The sequence below is a fragment of the Mustela nigripes genome, chromosome 1, assembly GCF_022355385.1.
Source record: "Mustela nigripes isolate SB6536 chromosome 1, MUSNIG.SB6536, whole genome shotgun sequence".
Classification (NCBI taxonomy): Eukaryota; Metazoa; Chordata; class Mammalia; order Carnivora; family Mustelidae; genus Mustela; species Mustela nigripes.
In genome coordinates this window covers 250383131-250396151 of record NC_081557.1, presented here as the reverse complement: position 1 = coordinate 250396151, position 13021 = coordinate 250383131, and the positions used below count along the sequence as shown (strand labels likewise).

At 35.1% G+C, this 13021-nt stretch overlaps 1 pseudogene; it reads left to right on the top strand.

The window, feature by feature from the left end:
• Positions 1–4364: 4364 nt before the first annotated feature.
• Positions 4365–4462, top strand: LOC132009425 (U6 spliceosomal RNA; annotated as a pseudogene).
• The last annotated feature ends 8559 nt before the right edge of the window (positions 4463–13021 follow it).

Below are 13021 nucleotides of genomic sequence, written 5' to 3'. Positions count from 1 at the left end.
CTCTTACATGCTTTGGCTAAAAGTGAAACAAGTCACTCCCACCGACAGCCTGTTAACTAGAGTAGTAATTTGGCCCTGCTCAGTTACATGGGATCTGGAAAATGTGTAAGAAATAGATAGACTGTTTGGTGCAGTTAGGACCACCATACAGGAAATAAAAGAATTATTCCATGTAATCAGTATCTATCTACATCGCCTATTGTAGCCTAATAAAGACATCAATGACATTTTTTAGGTGTCACCACACGTGAGACTAGCATTAAACAGAGAACTACGTGTATAAGTAGAAACTCAATACATATTTGTTGAATAAATAACCTTGACATTGAATTGAATAAATGGCATTCCATGTATATTCATTTTTTATCAATTTTTATTTGCATTGTTATTTCAACATTCTACACAGATTTCCTCCAAATGCATCCTCCTTGCAAATTTTTGTTCCTCAAATCTTGAACTAACTGAAATACATGTTTTAATGTTTCAGCACCAAATAAATGTCTGAATAATTTGATAGAAGGAAGATGATGAATAGGTACATATGGTTTCTGCATGATGGTCATCTCTTCTTTTAGAAATATTACCCACATAGTATCTATTTTTTTTTTATTGTACCCAGCCTGAGTGAACTATCACATTTATTTCAAATATGTATTCAGAGACAGAAATATTACCAACAGCGTTCTTTACGATTCTGTTGGCCTTACCCTGAGATAAACTAGGGTCAAATTTCATTTATCGCTTGACAACTATGAAGCTTATTCTGATCAATAGGTTGCAATAGCATCCAGCTCATCTATCTGAACAACCACAGGTTCCAGAGCAAAGACTGGAAGAGGACACGTCTGTTCTTTAAAACGACATACTTCCTGAAAGCTATGCACCGTCACAATATTTGCCTCTTTAAGTGTAGGCAACACTAATTTCAGGTGGTAAATCAGAATAGAGTTTTCCTAAGTGAAGGTGAGATAGGTAGGATTGGAGGGGAAGATGAAGGAGATTTGGGATAAGAGACACAACACTCTGGCATTCATTTAAAAAAAAAAAAAAAACTAGCCTTGGTTTCCCAGATCTAGAGAAGTTTCCCTATGGCATGAAATTGCTTGGGAAATGGAAAAGTTTTATATCTTATTTGAAGTGATGATTGCTTGGGTATATACATTTACAAAAACTCATCAGTTGCCTGCATAACAGCTGTGCATTTCATCTTGTGTAAATTTTTTCTTTTTCTCAAAACAAAATAGAATATAGCTTCTCTGGAAACTCCAAAAATTAAACCACATCAAAAATGTGAAAGAGGTAGTGATAACAATTCCTACAGCATTTTTCATTTAATTTTCCAGTAGCATAAGTGCAACACCGAAGGTATTGAAGAATAATTATCAAAAGTAATAATAGTGTCAGAATTCATATATTCTACTAATTATTCCAGACACTAACAGTTAGTGTTCAATTACTCCAAAGCAAAATGATCTAGTTCTTAGCATGTGATACACATCTATTCTTCTAAAAATGGATTTTTTGGGGGGTGCCTGGGTGGCTCAGTGGGTTAAGCCGCTGCCTTCGGCTCAGGTCATGATCTCAGGGTCCTGGGATCGAGTCCCGCATCTGCTTGGCAGGGAGCCTGCTTCCCTCTCTCTCTCTCTCTGCCTGCCTCTCCATCTACTTGTGATTTCTCTCTGTCAAATAAATAAATAAAATCTTTTTTAAATAAATAAATAAATAAATAAAAATGTATTTTTTTTTTATGATAACAATCAACTTCAGAAGGAGTTTGCTTTCATCTTAAATAATGCCTTGCGTTGTCCAAAATTTATTCACATAGACTTTGGCTATATAACCAATTCAAAGACTATTATACTGTTACACTATTTTCACAATACTGAGCTGATAAAAACTAGAACATAGAAACGGATAGGGACCCTGAATGTCTTGGTAGTCACACATATGCAAGGAGGGTTACAGTTAAATTATTTAAAATTGCAAAAACTTGCTGCATTAATAAAATCCTATGTTAGTATTCTAGGGACATTTTTGCATATTCTCTCAAAATTAAGGGAAACTGTGTGTATCTTCTATGTGGTTTTACTAAGATCCCATCTCTGATACGTTTGTAATTCACTTGCCAGTTTGGAGAAAGCCATGCAAGGTAATCATACGTGTTGCACGCTACAGTGCAAGTAAACCTTCCTATTGGCTTTTAAGGCTTTGCAGATTCAATCGTCCTTGAGAGTTTGTGGCAGAAAGAGGTGCAATATGGACTCTGAAGAAAACTAGGGAAACAAAAATCATAACATTGTTCCCTTACTTTTGGAAAGGAAGCCATGCTCCCTTTTTGCACAAGTAACTCTCCTTTGAGAACATCATTCCTTTCAGCAATACTAAAGGAACAAACATAAATAAATAAAAGTTTGCCCAGTAGCTTCAGAGAGTCTATTTCATTGGAACAAATTAGGTCACAGTCACATCTCTGAATTAAAAAAATTAAAAACAGGCTGGGGAATTAGGCATTTTGATTAGCCATTTCTGAATCATATATGCCCGTGGAGCTTGGAGGCAGGTATAGAATCACCTGAGGCAAATAGAAGCAAGTGAGTGTTAGCATTAGAAAAAAAAAACACACACACACACACACACACATATAAATAAATAAATAAATAAATATAGATCTGCTGCAGTTTTATATTTATATTTACCTATCATTGCACTTTCTCTGATTGGTAAGAACCAAAGTCATATCTGGAGATGCAAAATTGCGTCTGAAGTTGGAGTATGACCTTTTTATTAGTTTAATATCTTAAAGGTCAAGGGTAAATAAACTTTACTGCATGCATTCACAATGCTAAATATTCAAAGAAAATTTCTACCCACTTTTCATCCTTTTTATAACTCTAGGCCATACCAATACTTTTATCTTTCTTTTCTTTTTTCCCCAGAGAAGTGAGGAACATTATCCATTTTATCATTTTATCATTTTATCATTTTATCATTTCCCCATCTCTTGCCGATCTCCCTCCTCTGAGGTCAGTAGTGTGGAACACTAATAACGGGTCTTGTCCTCACCTGGCAGAGATTCCTACTTCTATAATTATGAACACATGAGATAAAAATAGGCATGGAATGTTATTGACAATCTATCTTTCATATTTTCTTTTTTTGATTTCTTGCTATATACATCTTTAATTCACATGACTTTTTAACTTGTAGATTACTTTGAATAGTTCAAAGTAATATAGATGTAGGGAGTACAAAAAAAAGGTAAATATATTTAATCAAAGCATAAAGATTTAAAAATTCCATCACTTCATTGAAATTTATGGAGAACAAACATAGCAATTATTTTGATTATAATTATAATTGTGTTAATTACAATAATCTGTACAAATTTTTCTAAAACCCAAAATCAAACCAAGAAATATCTTGTGCCTGATAAGATAGCTTTATTTTAACTTTAACTGTTTCAAAGACATTTTCTTACACTTTTATAAAGTATAATTTTTGATTGTGAAAAAAAATAAGATCTCACAGTCTTCACAAACACTGTAGCATGATTGTTGTACATGGTCAATTTAATAGAGTACCTTAAAATTGTTCTCTGAGGGTATGATTCTTTTTCAAGACTTTAGAACAGGATAGAAATAGAATGAACAAAATCTCCTTACTTTCCTGTTTTTATACCTAGAGAATAGGTTACATTATATATGAAATCAGCCATATCCACAGACTGGGGTAGAAGCTAATAGGCAATAAGATGATAAGAAAAAGTTATTTTTAAATAACAGGAAGCTTTGTTGGTACTGAGTAACATTTATTTTAAAGAGGAAGAAGCACTCTAGATTGATTTTAATAGCTGGGAGAAAGGCATAGGAAAGGTTGCAGGAGATCAGCAGGAAGGAAATGACTGCTGATGAAGTTCATTCATTCTATTAGACTTAATCTTCCTTATTCCACTTCATTTTCTCAGGAACGTTTTGAGGTTGCTGTTATTCAATATTTATTTCATGAAAGCTAAATCTGAATTAAGTAACTTCCCCAAAGGTTTCAGAGTTAGAGAGGTCAGAATCAAGAAACAAATGGTGCACTGGGTATGGTGAAAAAATAATGAATACTGTTTTTCTGAAAATAAATAAAGCAATTTAATAAAAGAAAGAAAGAAAGAAACAAATGGTGAGTGCAATATTGTATTCACAGCTAGCACCAAACTTCCTTGTGAGGAAGAATGTTCTGGTTAAGGAAAATGTTCCTGTGGAGTCAATTAGGGTAGAAGACCAGGGCTTCTGGGAGTAGGTGGAGGCAGGAGCTCAAACTGCAAAAGAAAAACAAAAAATTTAAATAATAATGCTTTTCATTAAAAGAAATAAAATTGAGTGCCCACTTGGACAGTACTAGAAGGATACAAAGAAGATTAGCATGGCCCCTGCCCAAGGATGACACCCAAATTCATGAAGCATTCCACATTTTTAAAAAAAACAGACAAAAAAATTAAATAAAATAAAATTGGGGGATCACTGTTTTGGTATGCTCACGAAAGACAAGACAAAAAAGGGGAAATAAAGGAAAAAGACTGAAAACAGATTTCTCTGTAAAACTAGGTGCTATATGACCTAAAATTCAGAGAAGTCCCAGGGTACATGAAGAAATTTTGAGGAACAAGAATTGAGTACAAAGTAATTTTGCCTTGAATCCTCAGTCAAGACTGATGAACACTTGGTCAAGTTTTGCTATAGGAGTGCCTGGGTGGCTCAGACAGCTAAATGTCTGCCTTTGGCTCAGGTCATGAGGTCCTGGGACTAAGTCTCACATTGGGCTTGCTGCTAGGTTGGAAGCCTGCTTCTCTCTTTCCCTCTGCCTACCATTACTCCTGCTTGTGCTCTCTCTCTTTATCTTCTCTGCCAAGTAAATAAATAAATAAGTAAACAAATAAATATATAAATAAAACCTTTCAAAAAGAGAGAGAGAGAGAGGTTTGCTGTAGTTGTTGCAGTGGATTGGTAAAATGTGAACATGGGTCTAGATTTCAAACCTGAAATTTATGTGTGAACCAAGCACACGTAAATGATAGGGAAAGCCTGCAATTTGAGTCTCCTCAGTTCACAGACTTTTCTTCTGGTCAGTTTTCCTAGATCTTAGTCAGAAAGGGTTATCTAACACCTCTCTTTTATTTGACTTGTTTTCTTAGCTGAGCACTAAAGAAATAATTAATAGGAAAGCACAATTTAGGTGAATTTGGTCTGAAATATTACTGAAAACTTTTGGAAATTTAGTGTGAAATAGCAAAAATCCAGATAAATGTATTTTAAAAAGGATGAAAAATTATATGGTTCTATTGGTTTAAAATACATAATTTAAATTAAAGTGTCTCTAAGTAGAGACTATGTCAGCTTGTTTCAACAAATAGATAAAATAAATTTGTAATTAAGAGCATCTGCTTGGTTATAAAGACACATATGTTTTAGCCCATAAACTGAGATTATTCTCTTAAGTAACATGTTCCCTATAGTACTACTTGCAATTTGAGTCTCTTTGGAAAAACATTTCTAGATACATAGTGAAATTCTGCATTATGTAGTGGTTGAGACCGAAGAGAATGTGGTTCAAATCCTGGTTCAGCAACCTCATATTCGTGTGGACTTGGGCAAATTTCTCACCTTCCCTGAGCCTTTGCGTGCTCTTCAGAATAGTGGGGTTTGGTCTATTTACTTCTGCCAAGTGGGGTTTGGTCTATTCTGCCATTTGGTCTCTGATTCACAGTATCTGAGAGTATCTGGTGCCTGTGCTCTGGCACCCAGCTGGGTTTTATTGGTTTCTTCATCACTGCCCTGCTATTTTTTTTTTTTTAATTTTTTATTTTTTATAAACATATATTTTATCCCCAGGGGTACAGGTCTGTGAATCACCAGGTTTACACACTTCACAGCACTCACCAAATCACATACCCTCCCCAATGTCCATAATCCCACCCCCTTCTCCCAAACCCCCTCCCCCCAGCAACCCTCAGTTTGTTTTGTGAGATTAAGAGTCACTTATGGTTTGTCTCCCTCCCAATCCCATCTTGTTTCATTTATTCTTCTACCCACTCTTTCGCTTCTCTTTCCCCATGTAGTATCTCATCTTTCAGGATCTTTCTAAGTTTCTTGAGCTTTTCACAGTATAGAGGACTTCGGGATATTGCAAATCCTACATAGTGACTGGTTTCCTGGAGACAGGAAGAGACAGGAAGTAGAAGTGGCTAGGCCAGTCAAGGACTATATGAAATGGCACAGTGCCACCCCCATTGTGTTCTTTATTCGAGGACACAGAGCCTGACCAGACTGAAGAGTAGAGAATGTTTAGGACAATTTGATAAAGAATGGCAACGTCGTGTTGCAAAAAGCACTTCCAATGGATAATATGGTTCTGGACATTTTTAAGAAATATATCACGTGAGATAATGAAGCCTACCTTGCAAGGGCTTTGTGAAGTTCAGAAGATGTACCAGGACCTGGCACGTACTGAGCATTCATTAAATGATGATGGTTTATTAGCGTGGACAGCTCAGTTGGGATTATCACCAATTCTCAAGTAGTAAAACTGAAGTTAAGATTATTTAGAAAGTATTGTGATTTGATCATAGTGCTAAATCAAAATAAAGAGAAAGTTAAAATGACAGGATTCTAGTACAAAATACATAAACCCACCACAAATTTTATAAAACTATTCAAATTAAGTGTTGACTATCTGATGTAATGTATTGATATAAAATAAAGAGACAGTTAAAATGACAGGATTCTAGTACAAAATACGTAAACCCACCACAAATTTTATAAAACTATTTTTATTAATGCCATGCATTAACACTGTCAACTCTTATTTGTTGTTGCTCCAGTCTCCCCAGTAAAGCAGAGGAGTGGCCCATCCCAAAGCTACCCCACTTGTGGAATTGTATGAAGGGTCAGGAGATAGGGGTGGTTGCACAGGACCAGATTTCTATAGGAGAAAACTCAGAATGATGAGAACCAAGGAATCAGGAAATCCAAAGTCGTTTGGGAAGAACCAATTTTAGTTTTTTATGACAGAAAAATTCCATATTCCAGTAACCAGAGACAGAAATTGGAAACGGTGGTTATGGAGTTAGCAGTCTAACATTGGCTGGAAATCAGTGTAGATACACATGGTAACAGTGGAGGTGGAAGTGCCAGTGCGGCCAATTATTTTGAGTACCATCAGGTCTTCAGACTTACTTATATTTGATTGAAGATGCATTTATCCATGATTTTTAAAACCAACAACCAAGTTTTACACAGAATTTGGAATGACACCTGAGCTGATATAAATATTTGGCAAAATGATAGCCTCAGGGTTTCATCTATCCTATGTATGAATATCAGATAAACTGTCCTTTCAGTTTTGATTTGTTTTGTGACCTCTTTTTGATAATTTGTCAAAAGGACACCATGCTGGAAGAACAAAAATGAACCTGATTAACGCGAACTGTTCTAACTCACCAAATATTGAAATGGTTGGAGTATGTTTATCTCTAATTTTTTCTGGTAAATCTGGGTAAAGGAAGGATATTTCAGTAGCGTGAGTCACACTTATATTTATATCAGTACCTACATTTTTACTTTCATTGGCTTGCCACAGACTTAGGGAAGTAAAGCATTATTTGTTTCCAGTTTGGTGCTAATGTACATGACTAATGCACTAATAAATATTGCAAGCAAATCAATTGTACTTCCTAATAGCAAGGTGAACAGCAATAGCATTTTATGCAAGATCATAGGAGATTGAGCACTAGACCTGAAAAGGGATGGTTCTAACCCTGACATTTCATTATTTCTTGGGATTTGTGCATCTTCCTTAATGTACAGTTAATGTAATTTGAGGTTATGAATCTTTTTTATAGTCTTCCCTTATATCTTCAAAGTTACAAATCTCAAGTTGTGACTAAAGCAGAAAGCATTCACAGGATTCTGACCGGGAAACTAAACTAACTCACAAATTTTCATTCTTCCTGGGGAAAATGTATAAATTCTATTTATTTTTCATTGGAATATATACTTGGGGTGAATAATGTTTGACACATATTTGTTGCTAATAAAATTCTCAGAATCTATCCCATTCAGTTTCATTGTTTCCGCCAGGGAAGCATAGGGTTGATATAACAAGAAAGAACAAACAAGGGAAATATTGGTTTTAGCCGTAAATGCAGTATGATTGATCATCTCAGGACTCTCTGTGCCCACTGAGTTGTATTCCCAGCATTACTGAAGATGGCTTAGCACCTTATGTGACCAATTCTGTAAGGAAGCCAAAAGAATGAATTCTCCTCAGAGACTTTGAAACATATACAAAGGAACATTTTCCATTCATTTAAAATCTGAATGAGACTAAAATTTTCTTCTTCAGAAAAGTTCACAGTTTTCTTTTTTATGTAAAATATGCAAATATTTTTCCCTGTGGTATACAGACTTATTGACATTTAGGGTAATGTGTGTGTGACCATTAAGTAAAAGAGTTCCTTTGAGCCCTATATCATTATTGTTGAAATTCACAAAAGGTCAAAAGGGACACTTGCACTTAAGCAAAGTCAGTTATGTTTAGCTCTCTACAGCAAGTGAAACACGCACCAGGGGAAGTTGGAGACATTTCAGAAAAGGGAATTGGGAGGACTTCTCCTAGGGTTTGGGGTACTACTTGGTAAGTTTGTGGAGAAATTAGAGAAATAGGGACCTGTTCTGGGTTGGATAGTGTCCAAAAGTGGAGAAACGTGTTGATTTTATGATTTAATAATTTTTATCCAGGAGGAAGGAGGACTAAGTCAGACCAAGATGTGGAGTTGTTCAAAAGTAATGATTTTTCAGAAAGAGGGCATTAGTCACGTGTGAAGCTACATCATGGCCTTGGCTATGGCTTGTGGGAAACTACATTTACATTCTAAGGATCTGATTCTCAGTAGGGCTAATATTTACTTCTTCATTATATTGGAAAATACAGAAAAAAATAGGCCACATTTTGTCTCTTTCAGAAGTATGCATTTTTAAGGCATTTAAAAAATCTTCAGAAAAACAGAATTAGAAATAAATCTGTTAGGAAACTTAGATCAAAACTGATAGATGGCATATATATAGATAAGGATATAAACAGGTATATAATATACAAGCATATATCTGTGTGATATATACAGACAGTCTCCAACTTAAAAGGTTTGTCTTGTAATTTATGATGGTGAGAAAGTGATATTCATATGGTAGAAACTGTCCTTTGAATTTTAAATTTCGATCATTTCCTGGACTAACAATATGGGGTCTGATACTCTCTCGTGATGCTGGGTAGGGGCAGCACTGCAGCTCCCAGTCAGCCAGGCAATCACAAGGGTAAAGGTCTTCCACACCGGCAACCATTCTGTACCCGTGCAAGAATTCTCTTTTGCACTTTCAGGACAGTGGTCAATACATTACATCAGATAGTCAACACTTTATTTTAAAATAAGCTTTGTGTTGGATGATTCTGCCCAATGGTAGTCTAATGTAAGTGTCCTGAGTACATGTAAGGTAGGTAGGTGAGGTGTATGAAATGCAGTTGGACTTGTGATATTTTCAGCTTAGAATGGGTTTATTAGAAGATAAGTCTACCGTGAATTGAGAAGCTCTACAGATATTATATAGATGCAGTAAATAACCGATTATATATAACATAGCAAATCATCTATATAAATTTATGACTTGAGCTAGGAGCAAGGTATTTGCAGTTATAATGAGATTTACTATTATAATACTTTGGAGATTCCCAGGACCATAATTTGCTGCATGATTTAAGCTCTGTATTTATAGGGATTTGTTTTAAAGCTATTGACAGTTAGAAAATATTAATTCTAAATTTAGGAATAAGGAAGTTCAATGCTGAGCCTCAGGTACAACCTAAAATAAAATAACTCAAAGGACAATTTGAAACTTCCTGTAGAGAGGAAGACAAAGAGAAGATAAACAGGGCTCCAACTTCATCTGCTTTGATCAATCCTCACAGAGATACATATAATAACATCTGAGGACTTCTTTTTGGACTAAAATATCACCTTCTTTCTGGGCTTATCTTTTTTCTGCTCTCCCGTTTTTCAAATTCCTTTTATCCTTAGTGTTCAGACACTACTAATTCTACAATCTGACAGAGAAATCTATGTCTGAGGCAGTGAGAGTCAGCAGATTGGATAGACTTTTCAAAAGAGAGAGAGAGTAGTAGCAAAGCATCATCACGACATATGGTCATTCCAGAATGAGTTCCATAGTTGCAGGAAGATAATCTGCCTTTTCTACCATTAGAACCTTCGTATCTAGTACAGTGCCTGATATGGTGTAGTATTCAAAGTATTAGTGATACAAATGAATAAATCCATGATGAAGCATCTGGGTTAATGTGTCATAATAAAACACGAGTTGTTGCAGTGATAAAAGATCCTCAAATCTCAGCAATTTCCAACAAGAAAATCTCATTTCTTATGTATGCTACATAACTGTCATGTGGACCTGTGGATCTCTTTTGCATTGACTACCTTCCGCAATTAGGCAGATAGAAGGACTTATGTCTGAGAAAATTGCTAACTGATAAGGTAGAGGAAGAGTACTAATACTTAACAATTTTCTATGACATTTCATGAGTTAAAGCAAGGCCAGAATTAACAATCAGGTGGAGAAGAATTAAAGTACTTCAGAAAAGAGAGAATATTTGCAAATGATCATGTAATATTCCATATTTGGCCTCACTAATATCAAAAGTGTTTGAAAATGCAAATCAGAAGGAGACTGATAAAATCTTGTCCTGAAAAAATTCTGACTAGAAATTTACTTTAGGATTTATCGCAATACTTTCAACTACCTTGTTATGAGAGAAGTTAAAGGATTAGACAAAGGCATTAATAGATTAAAGCAAAATTCTTTGAAAACTGAGTGCAATCACTTGCATGCTAATAAATTTTGGTTTAGATTGATATTCTTTCATATTTATGGAAATAAATCATATAATCCTTTACTACATTCCTTGTAAAGACATACTAGTAAGAATGATGGCACTTCAAAACTCCAAACTTTAAAGCAATTTGAGGGAATGAAACTCAGCTAATTTGAAAGAAGGAAAGCAGAGATATCCTACAGACAACATATTCAGTGTTTATATAATTCAAAACAGTTGTCTCCTATTACTAAAGTAAATACCTCCTAGTATTTAAGTGTGACAGCCTCCAGGCAATCAGTAAAATTACTGTGAACCTGACACATTTAGTAAATCTCTTTTTCAGTCTTTCATAACTACAAGTGGTTGAGAATGAGGATTTAACCAATTTAATTTTTTTTTTTCTCTTGCTGCTGGTAGCAGTCATTTTCCTATAAAGCAATTTCATTGGTGACACTGGTGTTCAACAATGAGAATTCAGTGAAGGCTGCTTGAGGTGAGCTTACTTAACAGGGTATTTAAAAATTATTATAGTTTTCCCATTAGAAGAGAATGCATTTAAAAGGCTTCCCTTACTGTTAACATTAAAATGTTGCATTGAATAGCTGCTTCCCTCCAAATGATGTTCACTCTTAAAGACCTAAAGAAGCTTCACCTTTTGCGTAATGTCCTTTCCATCCATTCTAAATCCCATTCATCTCTTTTTTTCTGTGCCACACCTTAGTGTGTGAACTATTGGTTTTGTTATTTTATAATGTGTACCATCTGGAATTGTTCCCAGGGTAACCTATCTCCTACAAAAATCATTTTTTTACTCTCCTCACCTTTAATACACTGAATAAAGCTAGCAGCTACCACAAGCTTGTCACCTACCATGAGGAATTTAGTATACTAGACCTCTGATATTCATTAATTAATAATAAATCCTGTTGAGACTTACAGTTCCAAGCATCCTTCTATTCTCTTAGAATATGGAGATGAATAATACAGACAGAGACCTTATATTTATAGTATCATTAATATTTAATAGCTACAACCGCTTTGTAAGGTTGGTATGATCTTCCTTTGTAGATGACATAAATGAGGTGGATGAGTAGGGCAGAAGTGAGTGACTTTTTCAGGTCAAGCTACTAGTAAGTGGCAGACTATGTTAGTTTGCTTGGGCTGCCATAACATTCGCTTTCCCCTTGTGGTAATGTTGACTGACTGTGGTCTCCCCGTTCAGCTTTTCTACCCCATTATGAATTCCTGCATGGTGGCCTGTGAGTCTCTTCCTCAAGAAGCCTGTTTGTGCCTTCATTTCTTAAACCATTCTATGAGGTATATTTGATACACCAAAGAAATGGACATATTTAACATGCACAAGCTGAGAAATTTGGAGATAAGCTTATACCCGGTGAAACTGTCAACCACACTCAATATGAAAAACATATCCACCATCTCCAAAAGTTTCCTCTTGCCTCTTTTTGTTTTTGTTGTAAGAACACTAAACACTTTTTATTAAGTTTTTAAGTGAATAATACTGAATTGTTAATTATAAGCACTATTTGTACAGCAGATCTCTAGAACTTATTTATCTCATGTAACTGAAACCCTATAACTATAGACTAACAACTCTCCATTTCTTCTCCCCATCAGCGCCTGAAATCACTATTCTACTCTCTGTTTCTAAGAGTTTGATTATTTTAGATCTCTCATATAAATGGACACATGCAGTATTTTCTCTTCTCTGATGGACATATTTCACTCAGCATAAGTCCTACAGGTTTTTTGATGTTCCATATGACAGGATTTCTTTTGTTTTTAATGCTCAATAATATTACATTGGATATAGAAATCACCTAAAATCTATTAAATGATGAATGATGAAAATGGTCTTTCACTTTTAGTAGAACGGTTTTCCTAAAATCTTTCTCCATCTCCATCCTGAGTCATGACAAAGCCTCTAGACCTAACGGTATCTCCATCACTGAGGATGGGTAATCAAGCGACTTATTTCTCACAGCACCATAGAAGCAACAAAAGACACTTACAGATGATACATTTTCCTTGTTTCTCAAAACAAAATGATTTTTTAATGCTAAAGTGATCAAGAATT